The 14775-nt window shown below is 36.5% G+C and overlaps 1 protein-coding gene across 1 annotated transcript in view; it reads right to left on the bottom strand.

Moving 5' to 3' along the window:
* Nucleotides 1-14775, bottom strand: part of BBS9 (Bardet-Biedl syndrome 9) — a 241649-nt gene that overhangs the window by 178993 nt on the left and 47881 nt on the right. The window lies entirely within an intron of this gene.

Raw genomic sequence — 14775 nt, 5'->3', positions numbered from 1 at the left:
CCAACTCTCTCAGCCTGTCCTCATAGGAGAGGTGCTCCAGCCCTTGGATCATTTTTGTAGCCCTCCTCTGGACCCGCTCCAACAGTTCCATGTCCTTCTTGTGCTGAGGGCTCCAGAGCTGGACGCAGTGCTCCAGGTGAGGTCTCACCAGAGCAGAGTAGAGGGGCAGAATCACCTCCCTCAACCTGCTGGCCACGCTTCTCCTGATGCAGCCCAGAGTACGGTTGGCCTTCTGGGCTGCCAGCACACATTGCTGGCTCGTGTCCAGCTTTTTATCCACCAGTACCCCCAAGTCCCTGTTGGCAGGGCTGCTCTCAATCCTTTCTTCCCCCAGACTGTATTGATACTGGGGGTTATGCTGATACCGTTCAAGCCCCTCTTCTAGTACAAACCTTGTTAAAAAACAGGTAGCTATATAAAAAAAATTCTCTCTTTTCCTACATTGTCTTGTAGCATGGCTCCAGTACACACAGATAGGAAACCTCATTCCAAAATTTTCCACAGTAATAAGTAATTATGAGGGCAAACAGGTGTCACAGATTAATTTTGATAACTGTCCAATTGGACAGTCCAAAATGGCTTTTTTACAGAACGCTAAGTGTAGGTTTCACAACTGCAATCAAGTATTCTGGAAAAACTATGCTGTAACTGAGACCATCTGAACTCTGTACAGTTACATGATAGCTGCATACAGTAATGAGGACCCCGCTGGGCACTATACAAATAAGTAGTTGCTGTAGGTTAAGTTTGAGCTTTCTCTTTCTACAGGAAGTAATTTTCACTCAGTGAATGAAATAAATCTCCTGGTTGAACTATGAATGTAGGGTAACTGATTGGGGTATTTTTTTGGACAACAGGTATCCTCAGTTAGTTCCTCACTGCAGGTGGAACAGGCAAATCTGAAGTGCCTTCTGGAACAGAACACACAAAACATGACTCAAAACACCGTTCCCCTTATCTATTCTATAAGCTCAGGTTAAACAGAAAGAGTCTTCTCTTTGGGGAATATTGTTCCTCTTGCCACAGAAAAGCTTCCAGCTACCACCACAATTTTTAAGGTATATTAACATTCACTACAAAAACTAAGTAAACTGTAATAGGAAGCTGTCTTTGTGAGCACCATAAGGCTGGAAGTGCCACGTCTTCCCAGCAAATACTTTAAGAAAAGGACATAGAAGACTTAGTACTGATTTTCAACTTACATATCGAGTACCTGTGTTAGCAGCCATCCTGTGAATGTGATGGCCTGTCGACTTGGGGTTTGCATCTGTTATTTTTGACAAATTGTAAACGCTCAATCCAAAGTGAGAGGAAGCAGAACTAAACACGAGTCCTACTTTCTCCGGCTGCTTAGATATTTGTTGCCAACTATAGTTGGTTTCCTTGCTCAGGACTAGGTCTGTTGTTGGAATTATATGCAGAACTGCTCATCCTAGTTTTCTTATGTCCAAAAAGCTCGGTATATACAACACACACTTGTGCTACATTTACAGACTTCCGGATGGCACACAGAACAAATACATTGGGCTAACGTTGAGATCTGTATACGAACAACACAAGGAGAAAGACTATTGTGAATACTTGGACCATACACAGCCTTGGTAAGGTATGAAAATAACACTTAGTCTATAGGACTTTGCTTAATGCCTGCCAAGTGCTTGCAAAGAATGTGGCCATACTGGCCACGGGCACAGCGAAGTCTTTAAAAAAGGGATATTGTCGAAGCAGATGCTACCAAAGACACTGCCCCACACTTCGCTATTTAGTTACAGCAAATGATGAAGTTGCTAAAAAAGTGGGACAACAAGAAAAACTGCATCATGAGCTTTTTCCACAAGTAGAGAAAGAAAACTGACACCTGAAAACAAGACAATTTCTAAAATTCTCCAGCAGGGGCTTTGGACCATCTTAAAATTTCTTTCCTGAGGCCATGAATCTGTTAAGCTAAGAAGGATAGATCCACGAGGAACATCTGAATGTAAATCAAAAGGGCATGAAGAAATATAGCTATACTGTTAGCAATAAATCTTTGATGATAGACTACTAAAGTATAATACACTCAAAAGCAGTTTGTAAGTACAGTCTTTCCTATGTACCTTTAAGTTGGTTGTCATCTGCAGGTAACTGGTCTATCAAACAAAATCAACTCAAATCAATGAGGTGATTTTCCTATATAAATTACACTTTACTTAAATTCTGAGTTTATGTCAGCATTACAGAATGCACATTCAAAAACTCCATCTTAAAATAAACTCATTTCAACCCACTTTCCTGTTAGTTTGACATCCTTTAAGTCTGCACTAGCTCAGAGACAAAAGCATTGGTTTAAGAAAACAGCATTTCAAGTGACGCTTTTCCTTTGCTTCAGTTACTGTTCTGCTGGGTCTGAAGAAAATTGTTCAACATTAAACATTCACAAATATAAAAAAGTCTTTTTCAGTAATCTTTCCTTGTTAAAGCTGCCCATTAATTTGTACATCAATAGAAACAATAAGAAAAATATGGGTAACCAGTTATATGATTTATAATACATTAATTTCTCTGTTGGAATGTTTGTCAGCCAGTCAAGATTGCTTTATTTTCCCAAGCTTTTATAACAGTGGTTAAAGACAGCAGGGGGAGGGCGAGCATATTTAGCAGTTTTATAGTAGTTTCCCCACAGCTACTGCACTCATACAACATCCCTGCAAATACCATTACTTCATTTGGCACATTTTGCACACAATCTGGAATTTCAATTACTTGTTAAATTTCTTTTATTGTAAACTATTTTTTTTTACTATATATCACACAATAGTCAAAGTAATAACAAATCTAAGGGGACACTTTAACAGTGAGGAACTCAAAGTATGAAACAAATTATTCTGGTATCTAAAATAACTTTACAGTACAAAGCAACTCCTACACACATATGGTAATAATTGGAAAAACTATCTTTTATTGGATTCTGGGTAATAATAATGGCATATGCTTTTTGTAGGTCTTCTCTTACTAAACAAATTGCTCACAACATAATTCTTGAAGAAATTAAAATGCTTTGCATGTTTCCAGTTATATTATGCCAAACTGATCACTCAAACAATTGACTTAGAAGTGGAATCTGTAATTCTGAGTTCTACTTGAATGACACAATCTAAGCCTTGGTCAACTCTTAGACAAGATCTGGTTATTGACACCATTTACAGCTTTAATTATTTATACTTATAATAGCATATAAAACTTCTACCTCAATTTCAGTAGTAGTCTTAATTGATATTACTCATACCAATCATTTTAGAAAACAAGATGCTCTGCAATACTACTTTCAGTCCCTTATTGAAAATGTATTATTTATAAACTACTAGGAAATGAGGAATTAGGAAACTAATTCCTGAATTGTGCTCAAGCATTTTGAATTCAATTCTCTCCACATTGTATCCTCCTCTGAAGTAATTATATGCAAGAGCATAACTACAACAGCACTTTTTAGTTTAGTGCTTTTGAAAACCCAAATTGTTCTAAGTTTCACTACCATTTCAATGTCATTTTAGCTGTAACTGTGTGAAGTATCTGACAAAATGCTGAAGAAAGATCAGACTAGCAGTAAGAAGCTATAAGAATTTTCTAGCATGAAATAATGGGAGTAAGAGTCTAAAGTCCATCTTACTCTTACTAATCACACTCCAAAAATCAGACCTTCAGCTAAATATTTAAAGTATACTTGGTGTGACTCAGTGCCAGCTACCACCAATTTTTAACTGGTTTGGGGTATCTGTGGAGCACCCTCAGGCTCCTTTGAAAACCATTCCCTCATTAAAAAAAAAAAATCTTTGTTCAACTTTACATCAAAAGTAATGCTTGTATGTGTAAAACTTCCTCATTCTGCTATTACACATGAAAACAGATAATCTGTTTGCTCTCAGAAATTAAAACACTTTTAAGGCTCTCTCTATTATGTATTTAACATGCTTTGCACACTGTGCAGAGGGCATGCAAGCTTATAATGTAAATATAGTGTTCAATTATAATTGTTTAACAATATGTAATTATATTGAAAATCATTAAGTGGTAAATAATTTGTGATGTTGTTTTACAGAAAAGCATTATTCATCTTTCCCATTTGTGTGATAGTTTAGGATCGCTGATCTTAACAGAATACCAGATAGAAATCTAGTTAAAAAAATCATGAAATACATGTAAGAGGAAGATGGAAATGAAACATGAGTTCATCCTGACAATCAGTGGAAAAGCAGTTAAAAAGACAAGTTATGACTAACAACAGGTCATCGCCTATCCCCTCTTATATGCACTGAAATCACTGAGAGCCAGGACTGAATAAAACCTGAATTTGGCCAGAGCATTATAATTTTGAATGCCTGAAGGATTCTGCAGCTTCCAGATCTTATATAGTACTTTCACTCTCTACTTGGGCATGAAGACATTTTCACTACCACCTTTACATGGTGACACCATGCAGGAAAACAGCAAACTGCTGCCTTATGGCACAACAAATTCGGACAAGTCTTTAGCTTCTGTAGTTTTCTCTTTCAAAGAGACTAAGAGGCCAAACGCCATCCAGCGACCAAATAAAAAGCAGCATCTTCCACCAAAGAGCTAAATGAAAAAAAGCAATGGAAATTAATTGGTTTTACTTTTACTGCCAAGTTAAAAACAAACACTCCTCAGAAAACTTAGGGTCGGGGGTCTTTTCTGCCAGGCCACTACTGCCACCTGCAGGGCAGCACAAGGCTTGTGAGAGTAAGCCAAGCAGTACAGCTTTCACAGAAGAGAGCCCTAAAAGCTACCTTATCACATTAAATGAAGCAGATTTTTTGTTTTAAAACAGGGTTAGTATAATGGCTTGTAGGGGAACCTTAACAGGTTAAGATTTAACAACACATGCAGAGGGAGAGACTTCCATGCAGGACATCTGGTTCCTTCAGAACATACTGGCATAGGCAGGCTAGACACGCAGTCTAAACTCATGCTACAAATTACATATAAAATTAATTTTTATCTCAAGGATTAACCAGCTTAGTTTATTGGTTTTCAAATATAATATCAAAACAATTTCAAGAGCAGTGAAGGTTCTATCAAAAGTTACACAGCTACACAAAATGCAGATTTAAGGTAAAATTAATATTTGTCACAAAAAATAAAAACAGAATATTAAGAGTGATGACACAAGCTGCCAGAAATGTATGATCTCGCTCAACAAAATGTACAGAGCTCCAAAGTATAATATATTCAAGGAAAAGTTCCTAACTTCCACATTGCATTTCTTATTATCACAGTTCCATATCTAAAGCATTTAGTGGCATTATCTGAATTGAAAATGAATGTGAGGACTGATAAGAAAACCTGATTACTTTAAATAAGAGTGCAGCTTCTATGTCAGAGCTCCAAATAATAAGAAACATGAGAAATTACATAGTGATTTTATTTATGACAGTACTAGCATTAGCAGTAAGAAAAGAACGGAGACCAACCATGACAACAAAAAGATCTCCACGTTTCATTCCCTCTTAGAGCTACATCAAGAAGTACATATTTCTTCATTTGCACCTCCTTCACCCAAAATCTAAAATCTGTTTCAAGGCCAGATTCCCTCACTGGCAGAGTAGTATACAGCAGCTTCCAAAGGCTCAAAGGCTATACCACAGGTAGCTGCTACAGCATCGTGGATATAGGATCTGTGGGACCTCAGAAGTTTATCCTTCAATTCCACCTTCTCTTCTCCCACTTCAAGATAGTGGTTAGAGTCCATTTCAGTCCAGGCAAGCTGGAAAGGCCCCTAGCATCTCTGTTTCCAACAATAAAGAGATGCAGGGTGCTATACTGATACAATCTACACTCTAGTAAGTTTATCGGTTTAGATAAAGCTTATTCTTAACTATTGGCTTCATACAAGCTAATATTAGCCAGTACACAAGGAAAATTAGACTACCCACAGACTACAAAGAGGCTAACAAGAATAACCGTGATATGCCTTTACCACAGATTTATTCTGAAAGGATTGAATAATTACATTACTTTAAAAACAACAACTCTAATTTCCAACTCTTTCTTCTCACAGTTTGACAGTGATGTTCCTGCAGGCTTCAAAATTCACCAGCATTTCAGGCAGGAAAAAGTGTGTATGCTATTACTTTTAACACTACTTGTCACTGTCCCTTCACCCTGTCTTGTAAAGGACAAAGCTGCTCTTTAAAAGCATCTCTGGCACTCTGCATTGCTAGCTGGCTCTCATCACCATAGCTTAACATAAATGTCCTACCTGCTGTTCCTCATATGAAAAAATGTCTTTCATGTTAATAGCATAATAATTAAGACCTTCAAAATGAACAGCATGTTCATAATAACCGTTTTTCAAACAAGACGTCCAGCACTTCCATGGGCAAAGCAAGTGCCTCAATACATCCATGAACTCCAGCCTACAGCTCAATACCCAACTCCAAGACTGAGTTCAGAATCTGATACAGTTACATTCTGCTCTGTCACAACATGAACAGGCACAGAGAAACCGCCTGTTAGCCAAAACCCCCCACATGCTATTTGTTTAAAAGCAAGTATTTTATTTTAAATACTAGAAGGGGAGTTACTTGCCTTCTTGTTCTTGAGCAGTTATAATTTCCACTTTTAAGGCTTTCTCTAGAATCATGAGGGTAAGAATATTTTAAGTGTTATTCTAAAGAAAGCTGAAACCCTTACAAACCCATATGACTATAAAAAGTAGGCTTTTTGAAAAAGCAAATAAGTGACATGCAATAAAATTAGGAGAACTGGCAATATGGGCACATGCTTAACATCACACAGTAAATACCACTGGAAACTAACTTGCTAGAAAGCCCAGTCATGATTCACAGTATATGCTGGACACAGTATTTGGCACATCTATGTCTTCTGTGCGATCAGAATCCTACTAAGGTAAAAGAAACACAATCACATTCATAGTTTGTGGCTAAGCTACACACAGTAAAACTATCTCTTAAAAGCCCTTTTAAAAGGGTAATATTTTGTACTGCCATCTCTTGACAATCCAGTGGCAATTCAGTGATGAAAAATAAATGCAATTATTTTTTCTTAAAAACATTTCCTTAAAATGCAATTTTGTTTAAGTAGAAAGATTCTAGAACTCTCTCCATTTAACTTCTCAGATCAGGCAACATTCTTACAGAACACTCAAATAAAGAATTATATATACACATGTATATAACCAAACAGTTCATACTGTGCATCATAACTGGCATTGCTTCTATTACAGTACTACTATACAGAAAAAGGAAAAATCTTTCAACAAACTATAAAGTTTGATTCCTGCAGTTTTCTTTCCATAAAACTGTGTAATAAGTGCTAAGTTTTGCTGGTTTTATACGTAAGTTTTGCCATTTTTATACAGTGATTCTTTAACAGTTGTGGTAGCTGTGGTGATGTCAGTTATAATAAGGAATAACAGATGGGCTGGAAAGAAGAACAAAGTATTTTCAAGCATCTGGATAGCTAAAAAATTCAATGAGAGGTTTTATTTTGACTCCACCCACTATTACCCTATATGTGACTGCACTTTTACACCTTATATACTTAATTCAACTACAATATTTCTTCATAATTTTTCCAGTTAAACTCAGTTCCTGTTGCCTTTCTACTGTTTGGAGAGCCCAGCTACACAAAGTGCATTCATCTAACCACCCAATGTACTATGACTCTGTGCCAGAAAACAAGTTTTAATTTCAAGTTCGTATTTGGACCAGACCAACATTTTCTCACTTGCAAATTGATCACAGATTTTAATTTTCTTTAAAAATATTGGAAGCTAAAACTTCATAAAGCACATTTTCAACCAATGGCTATACTCCAGAATTCTGAACTCCAATCTTTTGATTCATGTAGCTCATCAAAATTAAACTGATCAGTCTGTTGGGGTACACATGAGTTCAAATCTGGGAATTAATCCTGTGTCAAAACAAAGAATTTAAACACTAGCTTATGTTCTTTTCTTTATGGAGACAGGTTGCTGAATCAGAGACTTTATATATAAACTTATTCAGATAAAGTGCTGTGAAGTTACAAGCATGTTGACTACATCAGGCTCAAGCTATTACTCATATACAGATAACAAGTCTTGGTTTGTATGAAGCCAGTGATCAACAGTATTCCGGGACTTTATACCTCGTTAGACAAATAAGTATACAAACCAAACATTTATTACTAGTCATTCTAATATTATGAAATACTAAGAAATCAGAAAATCCAAAAGGAGTATTGTATTAATCATTTTTCCAGAAGGCAAAAAAGTGATTCTCTCCACGGATGTATGCTCCAATAACTGTAAAATTCTTAACTGTTTGGTGTTGGGGTAAAGATGGGATTGTTTTTAAATGCAATAAACACAATAAATGTCTCTTTCAGTATTCTGTTCCCCTTCAAAACATAAACTGATTAGCAACCCTGAAGTGCAGCAGCGCATATCACTTGGCTTGTGCTTAAAGTGCACTGAAGCTGGTGTATGGACAATCTCTATGGGTCACAGTCACCAGAGGAATACTTCTCAGCCTTGTAGTCAAGCTGCAGACTAATGGGAGACTGGACGGGAATAGAGTACTGGAATACACAGTAAACTACTAAGCCATAAAAACCACCCAACCCTTCCTCACATATTGTTTTGAGCCTAGGGTTAAAGCATCAGGAATTTTTTTGCAGGCCTTCATTGTTGCTCATATGGTCCTCAAATAGCCAAGGCCAACAATAACACTGACGATTCAAAGGTGGCACATCAGACTATCAAGCCAAAAAACCTTCCCACTTTGATCCGCAAGTATCCTTAAGTGGTCATCTCTGGTTATAAAGAATGAATACCATACACCTGTAGTATTATATGGCAAAACAGGAAAGTCAAAGACAGATAGCAAAAAATCAGTACCTTCAAGCCAAACAGGCTGGAAATTACTGGATAACTAAGCAACACTGCATACATCTTTTTATACTATTTATCTGTTATGCATGTTACACATGCTTTTATTAGAAAAGATGCAAGAAAAAAGGAAAGAGGCACCTAGGATTAAAATGATAACTCAGCACATAGCAAGAGACTATTGCTTCAGTATATTAGAAGTCACTGTCTCCAAAACTAACTTGTAAGTATTTTAAAATATTGCAAAATACTCTCTTGCAATGCACCTGTGTAACCATACACAAGTGGGGATTCTCCAGGTCACAGGAAAGTGCAGTAGCCATGGCTATCAGCACCACGTGGGACAATACAAATATTCCAACACTAATTAACAATGTTACATAGAAAATTAATTTTCAGTACCTTCATTAATCAAATAGTCTCTGCTTCTTTATTATTTCTGCAAGGGGAAGAAGGACTCATACAAGAACAGCATTAGAAATTTTAGACATACTGAACTACTCTATTTTGTCTTACAAGTAGTAAGAAAATTGTACACTATAACAGCATCTTAAGTCAGTAACTTTGAAGTGATTCAGTAAGCTGGAGTATTTCCTGCATCTCAACCTACACAATGCAACTTTAAATTTATTACTTTAAGTCTCTAATTGAGTAGAATCCATAATTAAATACGTAACAGCATAAGTCAAAACATGAACACAAATAGCCTATGGGTAGCTGGTTTTAATAGATGGTTGATAAATACATCACTATGTGATACAGTCTTAATGGGCTGGTGATTCACAACACCAATGTTAGGAGTTCAGGCATGACCCCTATAGTCAAGCCTGCAGTGATCATACTTGCAGAAGCAATAACAAAAAATTACCTAAGCAAATTCAAATACCATAGTCAGTCATAGTGCTAGCAATTAGCAGAAAAAAAAAATCACTTAGCAAACTGAGCAAAACAGTGGTAAAGGCATGGAACCCTGTGATATTTGTATTGGATCATTCACCAGTATAAACCTAGGCAGATTTGAAGTTCATAAAGCGTTGAAGTGTAGATAAAGCTTACTAAGTAGCCCTGCTTGCCATTTTGAACATATCAAGTCTACTTTTATTTCTAGGCTTTTCAAAAGTTACTTTTTTTTAAAAAAAGAAAATTATTTTTTCCCCATCTCAAATAATGAAAATCTATTTTCTAGCTTAACTCAAGCTAAAAAGTTGGGTTAGGGAAATTTAATACTTTAAGAAACTCAGAAATTCTTATTCTTTAAAGGTGATAAATTACTTCCGGGGAAGAAGAAAAAAAAACCAAAACCAACCCCCCCATCACAACTTTCCAGACTGCTTTATATTTCCTCTTCAGAAAACATGCTGTTCCATTACCAAGTAAAATCATATTTATCTGTCAAATAAATGAAAGTGAAAGCAAATATTCTAGTAACTTTCACTAACTTGTCCATACCTGTCAACCCCTTGTAATAAAAGGAATTTCACATTTTACAAGGCATACACGTCATTTTGTGGGTTATTTGCTTCAAGAATCTTTCTTCCACAAAGGACAGTCCTTCTGCTCACAGATACAGTACTATGCATAAATGCTCACAAAAGAAAGTTGGTTCCCATATTCTAATTCCTAGATGTAGCTCCTAAAAGCAAGAGGCACCACATATGCAAAGCATCCAATTACCTATACAGAAGCACTACAGGTGGCTCCGAAGTTTTCTCTTTTGGGTATTTCTGATCAAATTCCAGCATAGCTGAAGTTAAAAATATCCTTTATTTAAACATGTAGTTCACTGATAATCTGGTGCTTAAAGTAGTAAGAGTCCCCAATAGATTAAATAGAGAGGGAAGAATTATCTTTCCCACATCCCCTAAACCCTCAGAGAAGGCTGGTTTACTCTTAGAACTGTGCCTGATGATAAATTCCACATCAAATCAACATTTTTTGCCATATAGATACCATCAGACTTCATCTCTTGATGGATAGATGAAAGTGCAAGGAACCAAAATTAGGGGCTAAGTGACATCCTGACTTGAAAAAAAGATGCATTTGAGGAAGTTTGCAGTCTATTTCAGTTTAAAGTAAAAAAGTCAGGCTACCTTTTTGGCATTCACAGGCTTATCGGATATAACTTGAAGGCTGTGTACAAACAAAACCGAGGAGTAAAATTAAGACTAGTGAACTTTTAAAATGTTCAGAAGAAACAAAGTCTCTGATTTAAAGGCTTCATGGTTTCCTATTGCAAAAACAGGTTTGTAACTTGAAAGTGATCAAAACCAGAAATCCCTTTCCTGAGACGGCATCCAAGCTATAATGCTCTATCTATGTGTTTTTAACTCAACCCACAGTGGCATTTCAGATGTTTGTGATGGAAACATCCCTGAGGCTAGCAACACAAGCTATTTTGCTTCAGACTGAATGCACCTTAACATAATGTTCTAGTTTCAGGCCAGCCAGGTCAGAGCAATGCTTAGCGCAATCAATCAGCCATTAAAACATGATACTCTTAGGAAGAGCTTTGCCAAGTGAGTTAGTGTCAAATAAATAGAAAAGTAGTTGTCCAAGTATTTTAATCCACTCCAAGGACCTTTTATGGTCAAGCACATAGAGACAGGAGAATTCAGGCACAGAAAAACAAATGTGATTTGTGATAGGCCCTTAAAAAGTTACTTTCTCCTACTTTCTGAAGAAGTTATTTCAGATGATTCAGACAAACATAACCCACCTCTTTGGTGGGCGAATATTAAGTCACTTGCCTTTACAGGCTCAAATCCCTGCCAACAGGAAAAAAGTTACTTTCGTATGAGGCACTTCAGCTAACAGGAGCTTTATGTAGGAACCACATTCCTATGGGCTTGCTCCCCACATAGTTACCTGAATTATAAGGGGAAAAGAGAGGGAGAAAAAAAATCTAACACATCTCAAGAAGCATCAAAAGGCGACAAATTCACAGAACTGATAGTCTATGAACATAAGAGATACTGTTCATGAAATTTCCTTTGCAAAGGAGATGTGGAGGTACAAAGAAGGCCTTAGAAGAGAGGTCTCTGGTGAAACAGAAAAAAGGAAACTAAAGGGCAAGAAAAAAGGAAATGGACTTTTAAGTCAATGCTAAGATGTTTATATAATTGTGGTGGATACCAAGCATCCCTGCTGCTCACAATTACCATTTCAACACTGAAAATTTGAAAGGAGTAGGAATTCTTATCATTCCTTTGTGTAACTTTCCAGTTTTCAGCAGTTCTAACTGCAGCATATGGATGGTTTCTCTTCAAACCACTCTAGAAGAGGTTTTTTTGTTGGGTGGGGCAGCAGGGGCTGAGATGTTCAGGGCTTTTTAATCAACTCAGGCAGAATACCTAAACAGTTTTCTTCAAGAGTTTCAACTTCAGTGGTAATGCTTTTGCACAGTCATAACTTTAAGGATGACAACACAGGGCATGCAGAAATGTAACTGTCCAAGCAGGCTTATCAATGGGAAGTGAATTTGTGCTGAAACAAAGTCCTAAGCAGTTTAAATTAATTCAAATAGTCAATGTAAGTGGTTATACCTCTGAAGCAATCCAGGCAGTGCTAAGCATGTAGGAGTCTCTTTGACATTAAAACATATTAAACAGTTAGTAACTACTATATATTAACAGAAGCAGAATATAAACTTCTAACAAAATACAGAACAAACTTCTGTAACAAAGATTAGAACTGAACTTCCAGTTCAGTGATCATAGGTATAGCGATCTTCAGGTAAAACTCAGAATAAGATAAACTCTCAAAATTTGCTTGCAGTTCAAGTTTCTGTTCACAAGCTTTTATAGGAAATTTCCAATTTCCTGACAGAGAACACTGAAGTTTTAACAAAAGGCAAAATAGTGTAGTTCAACAGCTTAAAAATACATCACTTGTGGAGTGCAGAGACACCCCAACAAAAATGTTGTAAGTAACTACTTATCTTTGATTCTATTTTTCCTTGCATGTTTCTGAAAACATGATGTAAATCAGGCAGTTTATGCTGGAACTTAATCCCAAATGTTGTAGTATGTTAATACCATTATTTGCATACTGGTATTCCAATAGGGAAATACTGCATTTCACAATATTGTAAGAGGAAAAATCAATTCGTAAAGAATAAGGAGGGGCACACACTAGAAACACAAATTACTTAGCTGGAATTCTCCAAAGCACTTAAACAGTTGATCTTAGAAGTAGACTGTCAAGATTACAGGATAAACTATATGACTGCCTTTATGGGGCAATCACAACCCATGCCCCAAAGGGGATTTACATAAAATAGCTTCTAATAATGCTTTTCTTATCCAGCAAGCCAGAGACACGCATTAGAAGCAATAGACATTATGCCAACAAGAAAATACAGATGAACATACATGATCTGTAGAAACAACTGCTTTCAGAACGCTCCATTTACATCGTAAGTATTGTTGCAATGAAAGTGGAAAGGATGTGAAAGTAATTAACTGACATATGTCATATTTAAGGCACTTCAATCTCTCAGCAGTGTAGGCTTAACAACTCTATGCTTACTAAAGTACTTAATATTATTTATGTTACAGTAGTGCCCAGAGGCCCCAACTGAGACTGAGGTCTCTCTTGAGTGGAGTATTAGAAAATCAGTATCACATTGAGTCAAAGAATTCCCTTTCAAATGATTCAAAAAAACCCAAAACAAAACATATTCTTTTGTTTAAGCCAAATTACTACCTCTATAAGCTTTACTACAGTTTTTGCTGTTTAGCTCATCTTTATTTTTAATGTTGGAAAGAAGTAAAAGCATACGGCATATTTTTAAACAGAAAGTCAGAAGCGTAGCTCTGAAACATGTATGCCCTAGACTTCCCCCTGCCTTTCAGGCCATTGGGTGTAGACACACAGACATTTCTTCATTTATCAGTACCTGCATAAGGAGGTTTGTATAACTAGATTGCTGTCTCTCCAACCTCTGCAGAACAAAACCCCAAACCAAACCCTAGCATTAGTAGGTCTGTGGGAATTCTGAATCCAACTAGCAGGATTATCTGGGATAAATTAGTAGGCTCTCAAAATTCTCACTCAGATCAAACTACTGAGTGTTAAAGGTCACTGGAACAGGCAGAATCTACATAAACGTCTTAGAGGCCTTATTGAAACAGATGGTTCAATATTACAAGTTTCCAAACAAATAATTGTATATAAAAATATTAGTACAATCTGCTGTTGTAAAAATCAATGCCTTTTTCATTTTTTTTCTGACAGTTTTTTTTTTCCAAACTTCAAAAGCTGTACTGTCATATCCTGCATAATTAACTTTTGGTTTATACTAACTGTCCCACTGAGACTATTCATTATATTTTACTTGTAAGACCTGTTGGATGAAAGCCAGCACAACTCTCTACAGAGTCTAAAAAAATTTTAAATTATAAATTATTAAAAAATCATTAGGCAACTAGTAGTACCAAATAAAAAAGAAACAACCTTCAGGTTATTCTGCAGAAGTCACTAAAGCTAGTTAGTCAGATGTTGCATTTTCATCTGTTATGAGATAAAACACACTATTTATGATCAAGTATTCAACAATCCAGTGTATGTTGGCACAGCAACCACAAGCCTGCTGGGGATCAGAAGTAATCTACCTGACAAGGACACTCCTACTGCATCCCATACAGTCACAGGCACTGGGCAGCCAGCACCTACCGCAGCTCTGGTGGCACATAGTACAGGCATAAGCTTGATGTAAAAACACTAGCTGAACTTTTCTGTAGTTTGCTTATTTCAGCGACAGACTCAGGAAAAGTTATCAATATGTTGTAATTTCTCTACACTCGATTTCCTGCCCAACCAGTTTATGTGTATTTTACAAAAAGTTTTGGTCTGTTGCAGTACAGTTCTCAGCAATCTAAACAGTT

This window comes from Egretta garzetta, unplaced genomic scaffold (assembly GCF_000687185.1).
Source record: "Egretta garzetta isolate BGI_Z169 unplaced genomic scaffold, ASM68718v1 scaffold713, whole genome shotgun sequence".
In the NCBI taxonomy this organism is placed as follows: Eukaryota; Metazoa; Chordata; class Aves; order Pelecaniformes; family Ardeidae; genus Egretta; species Egretta garzetta.
Note: the sequence above shows the minus strand (reverse complement) of the source record. Positions and strands in the feature narration are given on the sequence as shown.